The sequence below is a fragment of the Maniola jurtina genome, chromosome 10, assembly GCF_905333055.1.
Source record: "Maniola jurtina chromosome 10, ilManJurt1.1, whole genome shotgun sequence".
Taxonomy (NCBI): domain Eukaryota; kingdom Metazoa; phylum Arthropoda; class Insecta; order Lepidoptera; family Nymphalidae; genus Maniola; species Maniola jurtina.
Window position 1 is genome coordinate 8,438,950 of NC_060038.1, and position 19,266 is coordinate 8,458,215.

The 19,266-nt window shown below is 35.8% G+C and overlaps 1 protein-coding gene across 1 annotated transcript in view; it reads left to right on the forward strand.

The window, feature by feature from the left end:
- Window positions 1–19,266, forward strand: part of LOC123868885 (lachesin-like) — a 56,255-nt gene that overhangs the window by 361 nt on the left and 36,628 nt on the right. The gene's annotated exons all lie outside the window — the stretch shown is intronic.

The window sequence follows — 19,266 nt, forward strand, 5'->3', positions numbered from 1 at the left end:
ATATCACTCCATTAAAATAAGCTAAACGTAATTAGTTTAAATAAGTAGGAGTATTTACTCTTTTGCATATATAGCACAGCTATATATACCTATTGTATTCAAATGAACAATTTTCGCCACGATAAAATTTTCCTCTCCGAGAACTTGGTAGTTTTATTTATATTCTTGTTTTCCCTTTTACAACGTTTTCGTGTTGAAAACTTTGATAAATAAAGTTATCCTTTTACGTAAGAAAAGGCTCAAAGGCGATTATGTTTCAAGAGCCCTTAAGTACTAAAATATAAACGAAATCATTTGCTGTGAACAGAATTTGTATAACTTTGTTTTAATTTATATTGAAGCCTAGCTTTTAGCCTTTTCGCGGGGATTTTGACATAGGTTTTTTTTTCCTGTATGTTTTTTTCTTTTGCCGGAACAAACAGTATCAGCTGTCCTTTTTCGTGTAGATTTTTCGCTTTGAGCCTTTTGCTGAAATATTTTTAATGCACGAATGAATATTTTTATCTGACTTGATCGATGTCCATATATTCTAATAGGTATGTAGAATTTTTAACGTTATGATTAATGTTAATAAAATTTATATAAACTCTCATTAAGTACAAAATTCTACTTAACTGTGTAAACTATCATTAGGTAGGATTTCATCCCTCTTTAGCAAACATTCTATACAGACCATTCCTTTCGACGAGATGAAATTGCATCTGAGACAAGCGGCCGCTAAGTGGTAAGACTAAGCTCTAAAGCATACAACACAGAGCTGGAGTGAAAGAGAACCGGGAACTTTTAATTTTTCTTAGATACACGTGTCTATTCTTCAATTATGTTTGCATGCACTTGACATGGATGTTTCCTTTTTGCTGGACTTTTTAATACCAGTCACGGAAAAACACTAAAATTATAATATCAGCCCCCCCTCTTCCCCACGCACACACATATGCACACACACACACACGCACATAAACACACATGCACACGCACACACACGCACACATAAACACACGCACATGCACACACATACACAAGCGTCGGTACGCACACGCACGCGCGTAAACAAACACACACCGAAACACTGGCAAATACTGTCACCCGTAGGTACAAACTCATTAGACTAGAATTAATTAGTTGCATGATTTATACTTTAACTTTTTTTAAGGTGTTTTCTATTTTTAAAGTGTTATCTATGGAAGGAAGGGATTTCCACGAGACATGGAATTAGTATTCCATCATGATCAACCCATTTCAGCCCCACTACTGAGTACGGATCTCCTCTCAGAACGAGAAGGGTTTAGGCCATAGTCTGCCACGCTGGCCCAATGCGGATTGGCAGACTTCACACACCTTTGAGAACATGGAGAACTCTCAGGCATGCAGGTTTCCTCACGATGTTTTCCTTCACCGTTAAAGCAAGTGATATTTAATTGCTTAAAACGCACATAACTGAAAAGTTAGTGGTGCGTGCCCGGAATCGAACCCCCGGACCTCCGATTAGGAGGCGGACGTTCTAACCACTAGGCTATCACAGCTTTTTTTTAGTATTCCATGCCTCGTGGAAATCCTCATATCCTCATTTTTGAGGATAGCATGGAATGATGATTAATAGAGAAATGAAATAAATTGTTTATCCAGGTTCCAAGTACTAAATGATGAACGCGAGTTCGTCTCTGTAAATATAGGGTTCTTATAACCCCGCGGGAACTCTTTGATTTTTCTGTATAAAAAGTAGGATATACCCTACCGATTTAGATGAAATTAAGATAGCTAAACTATCTCTATTATATTTCATCTAAATCAGTTTAGTTATTGTAGCGTGAAGAAGTAACAAACATCCAAACTTTCACATGAATAAATATTGTAATATAAGTAGAATATATTTCCAATTAAAAGTAAATAAGTAAAATTAGGAAAAGTATTGCAAAAGTAAGTTTTTCAACATTACGATCCAACCGTTGGAAATTCCTTCATAAATTCTGAAGTGTCTCACAATTTGTGAAGAATTTCCGAAGATTCTACAACGCGAAAAATTTGCTTACCTTTATCTATTATTATTTATGGGCAAAGCAAAGTTAGGTTAATGTTTCGTAGTATCAATTACTGACGTGAGAATTTTGATTTTCCTGATCATTAATTACTATTATTATGTTTTTATTATTATTGTTAGCCCGTACTGTACCAATGCTCGGCAAGGGCCTTCGTTTCTTCCTCCCACCTGTCTCTGTCTAGGGATATTTGGGGCCAGGCCGGCATATAGACATCGAGTTTGTCTCGCCAGCGACACCTCGTTTAGGAGTTACAATTCCACAGACAGATAAACAAATACACAGATTCACACGTCAATAATACCCATCTTTTTGTGTCGGGGGTTAAAAAACGCGTTGAGCTACATCTGTATTTTTCGCCAATTATGCATTGAGCCTCCATGCCATGAGTCCACCCTACGCGACACGTGTCGATTCCTGAAATTCTATTTTGGAAGCCCAGAACATGTTGTGGTGCGGCGTATTGCTTTTCTATTTTTTATAACTGTAATATTACATGTATATGAATTATGAAACAGCATTTACAATAAGTAATCCATCAATACGATATCAAATTGGACTGACAATATTGGGTCCAAATAACATTACCCATCTCTCGTATAACAATATTACAACAAGGCTCTGATTTGTATGATAATCATAAATCGTATAAATCAGGAATTCATTGTTTAATTTAACAGTAATGTTACATTTTATATAATAATTATTGTATGGCCGCGATGAATTAAGATTTTTGAAATCCCGTGGGAACTCTTTGATTTTTCGAGATAAAAACGTATGTTACTTTCCAGGTCTTTAACATTATCCATTATTCATGCAAAATATTACAACAATCCGTTACTGCGTGATTAAAGACCAATAAACCCGGAGATGAAAGTAGCCTTTATAGCTACACCCATGCAAAATAACACGTCGATCCGTTGTTAGATTGCGACGTGATCAAAGGACAAATCAATAGAGCAACAAATCAAACAAACATACTTTCGCATTTATAATATGGGTAGTGATAATATTATGGGGTAGTGATTTAGCTTGCATTACTTGACGTACGTACCTTTTTATATGTATTTCAGACACAAAAAAATTCCACAATTTTGTTACGTACGGGTAATAAGCAACAACTACTTAAGCCAACTAGATAAATTGCCTAAATCTTCCAAATCCTATTTGGTGTGAGAATTGAAGCAAGTAAAACTAATGAAACTAAGAGAAATCCCCGGCTGTGATGTAAGAAGTTGTTTTTGTATTAATTCCGCACTGGGACTAGGAAAACCAGATTGCATGAATCCTATGGAATAGGAATAGTTAAACGTTGAAATGTAAGTCACACTGTAATTGGCTCAAAAACTTTTTCCACTTAACAGAGCTCTCTCCGTCACTTACTCCATACAATCGTAGTTCCCATTTCATTTGAATATTAAGCAACCAAAGTCCATGAAATTTTGCAGACATAGTCTAGAAACTAATATCTGTGTCTGTGGTGTTTTAGATTTTTCTAAAAATATGTAGTTTTAAAATTACAGGGGCTCAAAGATTTGTATTTTTCTTTAAAAAAAGGCCCAACTTTGTGCTCGTTTTTCTAGACAACGAAGCAATTTAATGAAATTTGGAAAAACCACAGACCTAGAAAATTTAATGAATATTATGTAGTAAAAAAATTATCGTTATATATTTTATATTGTTATAATTATGTGGGAACTACGAAAACCAGAAATTACACCCAGAAATCTTGAAAATTTCGTGCTGTCTCGATTTGTGCAAGCGGGGTGGTGAAGTGCGGGGGACGACACGTGAAACTGACAGAAACTGACAGTCTAAACACACGGGCCACATTTAGACTGCACCCAACTCCAAACTTGTCGATAGGTCTAACTAAATACACTGGTACATTTCAACTTGCGTTAGACGTATGCGTTACCTACCGTTATGCGTAGACGTTGCCTGTAGATAAAAATATGTCTCATGTTTGCTGGCAATAGCGCATGCATCAAACCCTGCAAGTTGCAACTCTCTTGCAACCTATTCCTCACGCAATACGCACAGCTTTAATATTATAATTTTTGACAATGTATACTATATGTAATGCCATATCACAGGTCACTCTCTGATTTATTGCTAACAATTTACTTCCAAATGCAAAGAATTCTAAGTGTGTTGAATTCACACTGCCCAATACCAGGACCTTAAATGACATAAATTCATTGATAAATAATCATATGTTGAAAATAAAGGAGAACCCCGTGTTTCTCGGTATAATGTTAGATGCAAAGCTTCTATGGAACACCCACATATCAACACTTGATGGTAAACTCAGCTCTGCTGCTTACACTGTTAGAAAAATTCGACAGGTACTGACGTGGAAACTGCAAAAATTGTATATTTTGCTTATTTTCACTGTATTATGTCTTACGGACTCTTGCTATGAGATAAAGCTGTAGATATTGAGAAAAAAATGTATTACAGAAAAGGACAGGACGTGCAATTTATAATTTAAAACCGCGCGCTGCCATACAATAAAAATATAAGGAAATAAGTACCTTATCTATTATCTTATAGTAGCTTCTAAATATATTTACAACTAGCTAATGCCCGCAGCTTCGCTCGCGTGGATTTAGGTTTTTAAAAATCCCGATCCTTTCATTTCCCAGAACAAAAGTTGCCTCTCCGTAATAGCCCGTCCCCGGGATGCAACTTGTTTCTGTATCACGTAAGAATATTTAAACGGATGATCCTTTTCAAATCCCGAGGGATCACCAGGATTTAGGAATGCAATTTCTTACAGCATCAGGGTTGAGGTCAACGACAAAGTGTTTACTTGGTATAGATACCTTCAATATCAATTAATAATCGACACTTTTTAAATCCCATTAGCTTTAGTAGTCAGGTCCCCTGCAACATCAGGGTTGAGGAGTTGGAATCCAAATTTTTTATAGAACAATGTCGCAAACTTTCTTTATCGATTAAAAAAACTACCCAAAATTACGCAGTTAGGTTACCTGCCAAATTTCATGGTTTTGAGTCAACGGGAAGTACCCTAGAGGTTTTCTTGACACACACGACAGACAGAGAGATAGACAACAAAGTGATCCTATAAGAGTTCCGTTTTTCATTTTGAGGTACGAAACCCTAGAAAACGTAGGATCGGCATTCCGAACCAGTGGTAAATTTTTCTGACCATCCAAAAACACTTTGAAGTTTACCTAAAAGTTTACAGGAATAAAAATTTATCATTGTATTCCATTCCATTTCATTCTATTCCATACTGTTCAAAGATAAATAGATAATAAAAATATTTGTCACCGAAACAATAATTTACGATACATCGACCAATATCAATTTTACTGATGACAATCTGACTATTACCAAAGTGAACGACTACTATAATATCTATTATATACGACTAACATAATATGTATTATAAATTGTGTGCCGTTTGCATTCTCACTAGGTTCTCATTAAGTTTGTTTTATTTGGTTAAACTTTCTGGCATTTATATTGTTATGACGTTTAATTGGCAAACAGTCTGTTTATTGGCTGAAACTCAAAAATTCAGCCAATCACAACAAAGAAAATATTGTAATAATGATTGATGCAGCTTTCTGTAATTGAAAACAAAATATTTGACATTAACTTGAATGTGACAGTGTTTTCCGAATAGGGTTGCCAGAGGCCCCGTATTTTACTGGTTACCCCGTATTTCAGGATACAGAAACCTGTAATTATGAAAATAAAATACAGGGCAAATAAAACTAAATATTTTTAGGGTTCCGTAACTCAAAAGCAAAAAAGAACTCTTATAGGATCACTTCGTTGTCTGTCAGTCTATCAGTCTTTCCGTCTGTCCGTCTGTCCATCTGTCCTTCTATCCGTCTGTCATGTGTTCATGAACAAATATTAGTATTTTCAATTTTCAAAGTAAGATAACTACATATATCAAGTGGGTTATCATATGAAAGGGCTTTACCTGTTCATTCTAAAACAGATTTTTATTTATTTTTATGCATATTTTTTTAATGCATAACAGTTTTTGATTTCTCGAGTAAAATGTCGGAAAAAATACCCGAATACGGAACCCTCGGTGCGTGGGTCTGACTCGCACTTGGCCGGTTTTTTACAAATTCAGCAGGAGCTGGCTGGCGAAATCAAACACTGACGTTATGTCCAGTAGAAAGAATATTTTCCTTTTGCGGCAATGCGTAGCCGAAACCCACTCGATATTGATCATGGTCGTAGCCAAGGCGGCGGGGCTTGGTTTGAGGATGTAAGCCTTTTTTTATACAAGTTAGCCCGTGACTTTAATCTTTTCTAGTGGTAAGTGATGATGCAGTCTAATTTCTTGGCCGTTAGGGCCATACTAACCATATAACTAGCCATGACCGAAGCCTCCCACCAGACCAGAAATTTCGAAATGGCGACTGCGCCTGGGAAGCCGTCAAAAACCTAAGCCTAAAATAATACTTACACTATTTCTTGCATTTGCTTACCAATTTTTTTTTGGAAATATATCAAACATTTCGCGCTCACTTCACTCGCGCTTTGAATTTCTATTACTTGGTGTAAACCCCGCAATTTCGTTTGCATGAATTTAGATTTTTAAAAATTCCGTGGGGGATTTTCCGGGCTAAAAAGCCGCCTAAAAAAAATGTCTGGGATGCAAGTTACCTCTGAATAGTAAGTACCAAAATTTTGGTAAAGAAGATGGGCCGTGAAAGGGTAACAAATAGATAGGCAAATAGATATACTGTCGTATTCGTAATATTAGTATGGATAGGAAGCTTTAAAAATAAAATCTTGCTATGGCTACACTCGTTTCCCTTTCATTTTAATTTTTTCTGTATTGAACCAAAAACACTTACGCTCACTGCGCTCGCGCTTTTTTATTGTTGTATTTTATCTCACTGTCAAATTGAAAGGCGAAATTCCACTAACCAGGTAATTAGCCCATAAAGTTGAGCGAATGTTTTTTTCCTCATGACAGGATTCAGTTCCGGCCCTAATAAAACCTCTCCCGCAATCGATTCCTGGCTACGGCCATAGTATTGATACTGTGAAGGTGGAATTACAAATTAAATGTAATTTTAAGTTGAAATGAGAAGATTGTATACATGAAATGTATAACATTTTGCTTTACAACACTAAGAGTTTTTAAAAGCTATTTAAATAAATAAATCCTTTATTTAAAACCACATTGCAAACACAGTTCACCAATCAAAATACGGCAACATACAGAGAAAAAATACAAAACTTATAAATAAACTGAAATATCTAAATAGGCTTTCCATGCATTTCAGAGAGAAACACCGCCTATATATATATTCTTCAAATACTTCAAAATTTCAAATTTCTTCAAATCTAAACCCCGTATTTTTGATGGTGGTAGCCTGTAAATCAAAAAGAGCCAGGTGGCAACCCTACTTCGACCTAGACAGAATGAAAAATTGTTTTCATTACTCGGTATGCCTACTGCCATAGTGTGACAGAAAGTGTGACGGTAGTTGTGACCTCTGATTGGCCGACTCTCTTTCACTATTTGCTAAAATTGATGATTGCAACAACAATTTTTTCTTTTTTGTAATCGAAAACAGAACACGGACGTCAAACAGGTTGACTAATTGCAATCATTTCTGACCGGCTAACATTGTTCCGCTAGTGGCTCAAACTCACTGTCGCAGCAAGAACATGGTAAATTCAGCCAATCACAGCAATTTGAAATTTGGTTATCACAAATGTACCGATCTAGGAACCGAGAATGCACGAACCAGGGCAGATAGAGATAAGAACAATAATATCATACGTAGGAAATCGACGGGGGATCGTTGGCAAGGATAGCCTTTACCCTGAAATCATCATTGAGGTATACCAGCTTAGCTTAGGTGACGTCGAAATACAAATTCGTGATAATTCTGTTTATGCAGATTAATATAACATATGTAATTTTTAACGTCATTTGAACATTTAAACACTGAAAAGCCAAAGGAATCATCCATATTGCATACATAATTCAATAATCTTATGAACTAGATGATACCCGCGACTTTATCCGCGTGGATTTAGTGTTAAAATGCCGTGGGAACTGTTTAATTTTCATTGACCAAAAGTAGCCTATGTCCTTCCCTGGGAAACAAACTACTTCTGTAGATGTCAAACTTTGTAAAAATCGGTTAAAAGCCAGACAGAAAGACATACACACTTTTGAACTTGTAATATTATTATGAATTATTATTATGAATACAGGATTTATACCTTGTTTAGTAGTAAAGCTTATTAATGTGCATTCAAAATCTAATAAAATTATACGAGGTCATATAACTAAATTTGGCATAGGCGCCCGCATTGACTAATTGATATACCTATTACCAGCTAATTGCCACGGAAACAATAAAGCCTTCAACAAAACAAAATTTATTATCTAAAAGCTTTATTAATTTCATACACACTGAGAGTGGGACAGCTGGCATATTTTTCACTACGCCTGCTTCCACGTTGATATCTATAACGCCATTATTCAAGGGATTAGCTTTTTGCCGGATGAGTGGTAGAATATTCAAAAGGGTATTATTGGATTTTGTTGAATTTATTTCAATGTGTCTCTCTCCCTCTAAAATCGATCTGTATCTTCCATATTCATGATTCTTAATCCAATTCTATTTGTTCAATCAATAAATAAACGGGTGAACGTAACACGTTACAAATTAAGGTAATTGCTATTTGACAAATCGCAAAAATGCTGTACTTTGAAGTAAATTGTTTATTTTTCTAAAGCATTAACAGCTATTAAATACATGCAATTAAAAACTTCAGTTTGTGAAGATTATAAGGGCCTCTTTTTATTTAGTATACATTATCCCAATAAAAAAAAAAACCAAGTTGAAAACATTGATGTTCGCAACTTGTTCTGTAAAAGTTTTCTTTAACATCTTGATACTTTGAAGCCAACCTCCAGAAAATGATATGTTTAGGTTTAGCAATCAATTTTAACTGTTAGTTTTATACTAAATGTTTTTCGTTTCTTAAATAATCTAAAACTAACCAAAAAACTTCCTGTGCTATTTATTTTCTTGCAGGCGCTCTATGGAATTCAGTGTCCACTGGACTGTCATGGCGGAAGGACTGTGCGCGTCATTTCGTCGCAAAATATTATTTAAAATGAATTTAAGCTTATTATTTTTGAATGAAAGTTGTGTTTATAATCGTTGAAAAATAAAATAGGGATTTTTTCATTTCTAAATGAAGCCTGCTTATATACTAAATTTTATTCTAAAGTTACGGTTTTACCAGGTAAATACTCGGAGGTTGTCATAGATTATGATGACAGATAGTAAGTGTTCTAAATAGGTATTATACCTATGTTAGGAGATAGCGCGCCTCGTTCCGGGTGCCGTGTTCCGAAATGGATTTCGTAGTAGTGCAAGTTTGGTGCAAGCCCCACATGACGGAGGGGTATGCGTCAGGCATTTCCTGTGTACAAAAAAAAGACCTATATTTCGGATCCATATTTCATCACTGACAATATGCACTATTCAAAGACTGTTCTTCAAGCATTGAGGAATTTTGGACAGAGACATCTCGAAGGTTCCCGAAGGCTGCCTGAGTTAGATTTGTCGGCTAGCTAGCTTTTTTCGAAATTGGACTTACTTAGCTGGATTGTGTGTTAGAGCTTTCTTATGAGATATTATATGTACATAATATAACCATGGGTCTCATAAGAAAGCTCAGATTCATGCTGCGGGCAATGGGGAGAGCCTAAAGGTTGGAACGCCATTTCGGCAGCCGTGTTTCCTGCCATATATACCTTAGATACCTGCAAGCCACGAGTGAATAGGCATCTTCTAGGTAAGCGTGCTCCTACTTGGACCTCATCATTGCTTTCTTTAAAGCATGATTGTCGTCAAGCGGAAGCGCAAAGATTCAGGCGGCGCAAACCCGTAGCATGTGGAAGACCCTATTAAAGACCTATGTTCACTGTGGACGTCTGTCGGTTGATGTTGATGATTATGTCTTTAGTGCAAGTAGTTCAGTAGTTTCAGAGTTTATCGATAACAAACAAACAAACCTTTCCTCTTCATAATATATGTAGTTAGTAGCGCAAACTTGGAAAAAAATCTCGTGGACACTCTTTGATTTTCCGAGATAAATGTCATTTTACCTGACAGCCCTAATCAATTTTATCACTGATATTAATAACTAATTCATAACCGTTAAACCTAAGTGTCAAAATCTCGTTTTTCTAGTCGAGTTCCGTAGGCTCTTTGAACCCACTGCATTATTATCCCAAGAAAACCTACCATTAGATGTAGGAATAATGGAAAGAGGTCACAACCCTCAGCAATAAAGAATACGATGCGGAGAGAGATGTCACTCTCAAGGTCTTTAAATGTATCCATGCAAAAAACCACGTTGACTGGTTGCTCCGTTGCAGCGTGATTGAATATTAAACCAACAAACACACTTTCGCATTTGAAATATGGCCAGTGATTATAAGAAACAGTTTAAATCTCTCTCTGCTCTCTGAGAGACGTTAGGCAAAGTGAACACGAATTATGACACTTCTGTGTTCTTATACAAGCTTAGGTCTCTCAATTTTGTCAATTAATGTCAAATTTCTTTCTCAGATCAAAACCTAGTAAGTGGTTTAAATTCAAAAGAAGTTTAGGCCGTAGTTCTTTCTGGTCCAATGCGGAATGGCATACTTCACACACCTTTGAGAACATGGAAAACTTGCAGGTATGCAGGTTTCCTCACGATGTTTTCCTTCGCCGTTAAAGCAAGTGATATTAAATTGCTTAAAACGCACATAACTGAAAAGTTAGTAGTGCGTGATTCCGGGATCGAACCCCCGACCTTCGATTAGGAGGCGGACGTTCTAACCACTAGGCTATGACAGTTTTTAAATTAAAGGGGTTTAAATATTTTAGTGTGAAGACTGGCCTACACATTTATTCATTACATGTGCATCATTTTCTTTTTTAGGGTTCCGTACCTCAAATGAAAAACGGAGCTCTTAAAGGATCACTTTGTTGTCTGTCCATTTGTCCGTCCGTCCGTCAAGAAAACCTATACAGTACTTCCCGTTGATCTAGAATCACGAAATTTGTTCTCGGATTTATTCCTTTACTTGGGCTATGAGAGTTGAGACCTATCTACCTGCCCATAATTCTAGGTTAACGGGAAATACCCTATCGGTTTTCTTGACAGACACGACAGACGGACAGACGGACAGAAAGACAGACAACAAAGTGATCCTATAAGGGTCCCGTGTTTCCTTTTGAGATATGGAATCCTAAAAACATTATGTAAGTATGCAAAGTATTTCCCTTGCAAACCATATTTAACAGTTGACATGTAGAGGTCATTGACTTTTCCTATCTTACTTTTAAGTTTTAATGCATTATTAAGTATTTACTGTTTTGACATGGTATTTAGATAATGGGTGATATTTATTTTATTTAATCTAATTCCTTTTAAAAACTTAGTAAGGCGCATTAATCTATAAAAACCTAGCCAGTTCAAAGACTTACTATGTTTTAAAATGGTCAAAGCGACTTACTAGCTTTTAATTTTACTTTAATGTGGGTGTCCTTACAATACAACGGGACATACTATGAAAGTTAGGCTTATGACATAAAACGATTTTCGGAAAAATGACATTTACTTTGTTTTGATATGGGGCGGTCGATATAATTAGGTACTAGGGTAAAGGCTCGAGTAAATGAACAGATTGGACGTTTTTACATGTATTAAGAGCTGGAATAAAAAACCGGCTGATATACCTTTTTTAAATATTTTCTTACAAATTCTTACACTTTTTTCAATTTCAATTTCAAAACCGTGTTCCGTTCAAACCGTTCAAAAGTGCGTGTGCGTGCGTCCATGTGTGTGTATGAGTGTGTTGTATGTTTGTACGAGTGTTTGTGAGTGTGGTATTGCGTTGTATAACCACATGAGTAGCGAACAGAGTCAAAGCTTCATACAAGCGCGCTACGATAGGTACACTACTACAAGCTTGAGGCGCGTGTGTGCGTGAGCACAGGCGCTACGTCGCGTACAGAGAGAAATCGGTTTATACCGGCTCGGCCTGTGCTCAAGTTCAGGGGCTGCAGTACACGTCGCGCGTCGTGTTTTCATTTAATTTAATGTTAATGATAATAATTTAAATAGTGTTTAAAATCTATTTTCTTGAACTGTCATAGATTTTGTTCAAAATCAATATCTGAGGATCCCTAGGATCACAAAACAGGAAATTGTTACCAAAATTTAAAAAAATCGACGCCATTTTGAAATTCTTTGTTAATTGACCGATTTCGTTCAAAATCGATATTTAGAGCTCCCTGGGATCACAAAATAAGAAACTGTTACCAAAATTTAAAAAAGTCGACGCCATTTTGAAATTCTTTGTTAATTGACCGATTTCGTTCAAAATCGATATTTAGAGCTCCCTGGGATCACGAAATAAGAAACTGTTACCAAAATTTAAAAAGTCGACGCCATTTTGAAATTCTTTGTTAATTGACCGATTTCGTTCAAAATCGATATTTAGAGCTCCCTGGGGATCACAAAATAAGAAACTGTTACCAAAATTTAAAAAAGTCGACGCCATTTTGAAATTCTTTGTTAATTGACCGATTTCGTTCAAAATCGATATTTAGAGCTCCCTGAGATCACAAAATAAGAAACTGTTACCAAAATTTAAAAAAGTCGACGCCATTTTGAAATTCTTTGTTAATTGACCGATTTCGTTCAAAATCGATATTTAGAGCTCCCTGGGATCACAAAATAAGAAACTGTTACCAAAATTTAAAAAAGTCGACGCCATTTTGAAATTCTTCGTTAATTGACCGATTTCGTTCAAAATCGATATTTAGAGCTCCCTGGGATCACAAAATAAGAAACTGTTACCAAAATTTAAAAAGTCGACGCCATTTTGAAATTCTTTGTTAATTGACCGATTTCGTTCAAAATCGATATTTAGAGCTCCCTGGGATCACAAAATAAGAAACTGTTACCAAAATTTAAAAAAGTCGACGCCATTTTGAAATTCTTCGTTAATTGACCGATTTCGTTCAAAATCGATATTTAGAGCTCCCTGGGATCACGAAATAAGAAACTGTTACCAAAATTTAAAAAAGTCGACACCATTTTGAAATTCTTTGTTAATTGACCGATTTCGTTCAAAATCGATATTTAGAGCTCCCTGGGATCACGAAATAAGAAACTGTTACCAAAATTTAAAAAAGTCGACGCTATTTTGAAATTCTTTGTTAATTGACCGATTTCGTTCAAAATCGATATTTAGAGCTCCCTGGGATCACAAAATAAGAAACTGTCACCAAAATTTAAAAAGTCGACGCCATTTTGAAATTCTTTGTTAATTGACCGATTTCGTTCAAAATCGATATTTAGAGCTCCCTGGGATCACAAAATAAGAAACTGTTACCAAAATTTAAAAAAGTCGACACCATTTTGAAATTCTTTCTAAATTGACTGATTTCGTTCAAAATCGATATTTAGATCTATTGATCGATATTTAAAGATCGATATTTAAACTAAGCAATAACAACAAAAACAAACTTTACCAAACTTGTTGAACAAATAACTATTGTTAATTAAATTGTATCCTCCAGTGCCAACCCTACCAAAATAGTTATAAAATTTGCTCACTTCTTAGAAGCTTTGCCTCTGTTTGCTACTCTGTGGTATAACACCATGTTAGTAAATCTTAGTATATTTTTAACCGACTTTAAAAAAAGGAAGAGGTTCTGAATTCGTCGGTATCTTTTTTTTTATGTATGTTCCCCGATTACTCAAAGACGCCTGGACTGATTTGGATTTTTTTTTTGTTTGATAGGGTATACTTTGCAAGTGGTCCCATATAAATTTGGTAAAGATCTGATGAATATCTTTGAAGATGGAGAACAGAACTCCTCAATGGATAAGAGCAAATTCAATTTTTTTTTAATGTATGTTCATCGATTGCTCAAAGACGCCTGGACCGATTTGGAAATTATTTTTTTTTTGAAAAGCTAGGTATACTTTGCAGGTGGTCCCATATTCATCCCAAGTTCTGATGAATATCTTCTGAGATGGAGAACAGAACTTCTCAATGGATAAGAGCAAATTGCTCGCGATCAGTGTAATTGCTTAGTAAACAGTAGGGTTTTAGCTGGGCATGGCATATTATTATAGTACAGTGGGGCCACTAAAAATTTTGAAATAAAAAATTTTCAAAAGAAAAATAAAACCGACTTCAAAAACCACAATAACTTAAATTATTTTTTACTTTTTAGTGTTTGTGATTTTGAAATCGGTTTTATTTTTCTTTTGAATTTTTTTTATATTTATTCTGGTATTCTTCTTTCTTGGATATGGATCCCTCTTGGGTATCCCCATTTCTCTCTGTCTTTGGTACTATCAAGCTAATTTTCTCTCGCGATTTGCACAATAGCATTAGACCAACGCGTCTTCGGTCTACCTACCTGTCCTTCTTTCATCTGTAAAAATCGATACAATATGACCATTTGCATTTCAGTTTTAGGGCATGTCTCAAGGTGTCTGTAGGCTTTGTCTTTTTTCTTATGTCTTCAATTCTCACTTTGAATATTTTTTGCTTAATTTATGCAACTTGCCATCGCCCTTTAGCAAGTTACTATTTCTTTTTATATTCTTTGTCTGGACCCATGTTTGGCTGGCATAGGTAAGGCATGGCAGGATGCATGTATCTATAACGGATCTTTTAAGATGTACTGGGTAAGCTCCTTTCATTCTTTCCTTTTGTGCCCAGTAAAACAAGCATACTCGGGCTACTTTGAGAACCCATTAGCAGCTAACAGCAAGGCCTGGACTCCAATTTTTATATGTGGAAGCTGTATTTCCTCGTTGCGTTTATGAGCAAATAAGAATAGTTAACTACTTTTACTAAAAAAAAATTTTATTATTTGGCGCGAACCATCTAAACACCATGATGATTATTATTTCTGCGTTGTGAATATTACCAGAAGAAACAGCAAAAAAATTGTTCCAAGCGGCTCTATTGTAACTTGCAGTCTGTAATTTGAACGATTCTGACTTCTGGTGATAAATCTGTACCTCAGCCCCAACCCAGTACCTCTAATCTACCATTTCAAGAACTTTCAGAAGGTAGTGACGATGTAGTGACTTTTTTACATCTCAACTTAGACCATTAAATCAAAATTATTTGGATTATTTGGAGTAATTGCTATTTGACAAATCGCAAAAATGCTGTACTTTGAAGTAAATTGTTTATTTTTCTAAAGCATTAACAGCTATTAAATACATGCAATTAAAAACTTCAGTTTGTGAAGATTATAAGGGCCTCTTTTTATTTAGTATACATTATCCCAATAAAAAAAAAAACCAAGTTGAAAACATTGATGTTCGCAACTTGTTCTGTAAAAGTTTTCTTTAACATCTTGATACTTTGAAGCCAACCTCCAGAAAATGATATGTTTAGGTTTAGCAATCAATTTTAACTGTTAGTTTTATACTAAATGTTTTTCGTTTCTTAAATAATCTAAAACTAACCAAAAAACTTCCTGTGCTATTTATTTTCTTGCAGGCGCTCTATGGAATTCAGTGTCCACTGGACTGTCATGGCGGAAGGACTGTGCGCGTCATTTCGTCGCAAAATATTATTTAAAATGAATTTAAGCTTATTATTTTTGAATGAAAGTTGTGTTTATAATCGTTGAAAAATAAAATAGGGATTTTTTCATTTCTAAATGAAGCCTGCTTATATACTAAATTTTATTCTAAAGTTACGGTTTTACCAGGTAAATACTCGGAGGTTGTCATAGATTATGATGACAGATAGTAAGTGTTCTAAATAGGTATTATACCTATGTTAGGAGATAGCGCGCCTCGTTCCGGGTGCCGTGTTCCGAAATGGATTTCGTAGTAGTGCAAGTTTGGTGCAAGCCCCACATGACGGAGGGGTATGCGTCAGGCATTTCCTGTGTACAAAAAAAAGACCTATATTTCGGATCCATATTTCATCACTGACAATATGCACTATTCAAAGACTGTTCTTCAAGCATTGAGGAATTTTGGACAGAGACATCTCGAAGGTTCCCGAAGGCTGCCTGAGTTAGATTTGTCGGCTAGCTAGCTTTTTTCGAAATTGGACTTACTTAGCTGGATTGTGTGTTAGAGCTTTCTTATGAGATATTATATGTACATAATATAACCATGGGTCTCATAAGAAAGCTCAGATTCATGCTGCGGGCAATGGGGAGAGCCTAAAGGTTGGAACGCCATTTCGGCAGCCGTGTTTCCTGCCATATATACCTTAGATACCTGCAAGCCACGAGTGAATAGGCATCTTCTAGGTAAGCGTGCTCCTACTTGGACCTCATCATTGCTTTCTTTAAAGCATGATTGTCGTCAAGCGGAAGCGCAAAGATTCAGGCGGCGCAAACCCGTAGCATGTGGAAGACCCTATTAAAGACCTATGTTCACTGTGGACGTCTGTCGGTTGATGTTGATGATTATGTCTTTAGTGCAAGTAGTTCAGTAGTTTCAGAGTTTATCGATAACAAACAAACAAACCTTTCCTCTTCATAATATATGTAGTTAGTAGCGCAAACTTGGAAAAAAATCTCGTGGACACTCTTTGATTTTCCGAGATAAATGTCATTTTACCTGACAGCCCTAATCAATTTTATCACTGATATTAATAACTAATTCATAACCGTTAAACCTAAGTGTCAAAATCTCGTTTTTCTAGTCGAGTTCCGTAGGCTCTTTGAACCCACTGCATTATTATCCCAAGAAAACCTACCATTAGATGTAGGAATAATGGAAAGAGGTCACAACCCTCAGCAATAAAGAATACGATGCGGAGAGAGATGTCACTCTCAAGGTCTTTAAATGTATCCATGCAAAAAACCACGTTGACTGGTTGCTCCGTTGCAGCGTGATTGAATATTAAACCAACAAACACACTTTCGCATTTGAAATATGGCCAGTGATTATAAGAAACAGTTTAAATCTCTCTCTGCTCTCTGAGAGACGTTAGGCAAAGTGAACACGAATTATGACACTTCTGTGTTCTTATACAAGCTTAGGTCTCTCAATTTTGTCAATTAATGTCAAATTTCTTTCTCAGATCAAAACCTAGTAAGTGGTTTAAATTCAAAAGAAGTTTAGGCCGTAGTTCTTTCTGGTCCAATGCGGAATGGCATACTTCACACACCTTTGAGAACATGGAAAACTTGCAGGTATGCAGGTTTCCTCACGATGTTTTCCTTCGCCGTTAAAGCAAGTGATATTAAATTGCTTAAAACGCACATAACTGAAAAGTTAGTAGTGCGTGATTCCGGGATCGAACCCCCGACCTTCGATTAGGAGGCGGACGTTCTAACCACTAGGCTATGACAGTTTTTAAATTAAAGGGGTTTAAATATTTTAGTGTGAAGACTGGCCTACACATTTATTCATTACATGTGCATCATTTTCTTTTTTAGGGTTCCGTACCTCAAATGAAAAACGGAGCTCTTAAAGGATCACTTTGTTGTCTGTCCATTTGTCCGTCCGTCCGTCAAGAAAACCTATACAGTACTTCCCGTTGATCTAGAATCACGAAATTTGTTCTCGGATTTATTCCTTTACTTGGGCTATGAGAGTTGAGACCTATCTACCTGCCCATAATTCTAGGTTAACGGGAAATACCCTATCGGTTTTCTTGACAGACACGACAGACGGACAGACGGACAGAAAGACAGACAACAAAGTGATCCTATAAGGGTCCCGTGTTTCCTTTTGAGATATGGAATCCTAAAAACATTATGTAAGTATGCAAAGTATTTCCCTTGCAAACCATATTTAACAGTTGACATGTAGAGGTCATTGACTTTTCCTATCTTACTTTTAAGTTTTAATGCATTATTAAGTATTTACTGTTTTGACATGGTATTTAGATAATGGGTGATATTTATTTTATTTAATCTAATTCCTTTTAAAAACTTAGTAAGGCGCATTAATCTATAAAAACCTAGCCAGTTCAAAGACTTACTATGTTTTAAAATGGTCAAAGCGACTTACTAGCTTTTAATTTTACTTTAATGTGGGTGTCCTTACAATACAACGGGACATACTATGAAAGTTAGGCTTATGACATAAAACGATTTTCGGAAAAATGACATTTACTTTGTTTTGATATGGGGCGGTCGATATAATTAGGTACTAGGGTAAAGGCTCGAGTAAATGAACAGATTGGACGTTTTTACATGTATTAAGAGCTGGAATAAAAAACCGGCTGATATACCTTTTTTAAATATTTTCTTACAAATTCTTACACTTTTTTCAATTTCAATTTCAAAACCGTGTTCCGTTCAAACCGTTCAAAAGTGCGTGTGCGTGCGTCCATGTGTGTGTATGAGTGTGTTGTATGTTTGTACGAGTGTTTGTGAGTGTGGTATTGCGTTGTATAACCACATGAGTAGCGAACAGAGTCAAAGCTTCATACAAGCGCGCTACGATAGGTACACTACTACAAGCTTGAGGCGCGTGTGTGCGTGAGCACAGGCGCTACGTCGCGTACGGAGAGAAATCGGTTTATACCGGCTCGGCCTGTGCTCAAGTTCAGGGGCTGCAGTACACGTCGCGCGTCGTGTTTTCATTTAATTTAATGTTAATGATAATAATTTAAATAGTGTTTAAAATCTATTTTCTTGAACTGTCATAGATTTTGTTCAAAATCAATATCTGAGGATCCCTAGGATCACAAAACAGGAAATTGTTACCAAAATTTAAAAAAATCGACGCCATTTTGAAATTCTTTGTTAATTGACCGATTTCGTTCAAAATCGATATTTAGAGCTCCCTGGGATCACAAAATAAGAAACTGTTACCAAAATTTAAAAAAGTCGACGCCATTTTGAAATTCTTTGTTAATTGACCGATTTCGTTCAAAATCGATATTTAGAGCTCCCTGGGATCACGAAATAAGAAACTGTTACCAAAATTTAAAAAGTCGACGCCATTTTGAAATTCTTTGTTAATTGACCGATTTCGTTCAAAATCGATATTTAGAGCTCCCTGGGGATCACAAAATAAGAAACTGTTACCAAAATTTAAAAAAGTCGACGCCATTTTGAAATTCTTTGTTAATTGACCGATTTCGTTCAAAATCGATATTTAGAGCTCCCTGAGATCACAAAATAAGAAACTGTTACCAAAATTTAAAAAAGTCGACGCCATTTTGAAATTCTTTGTT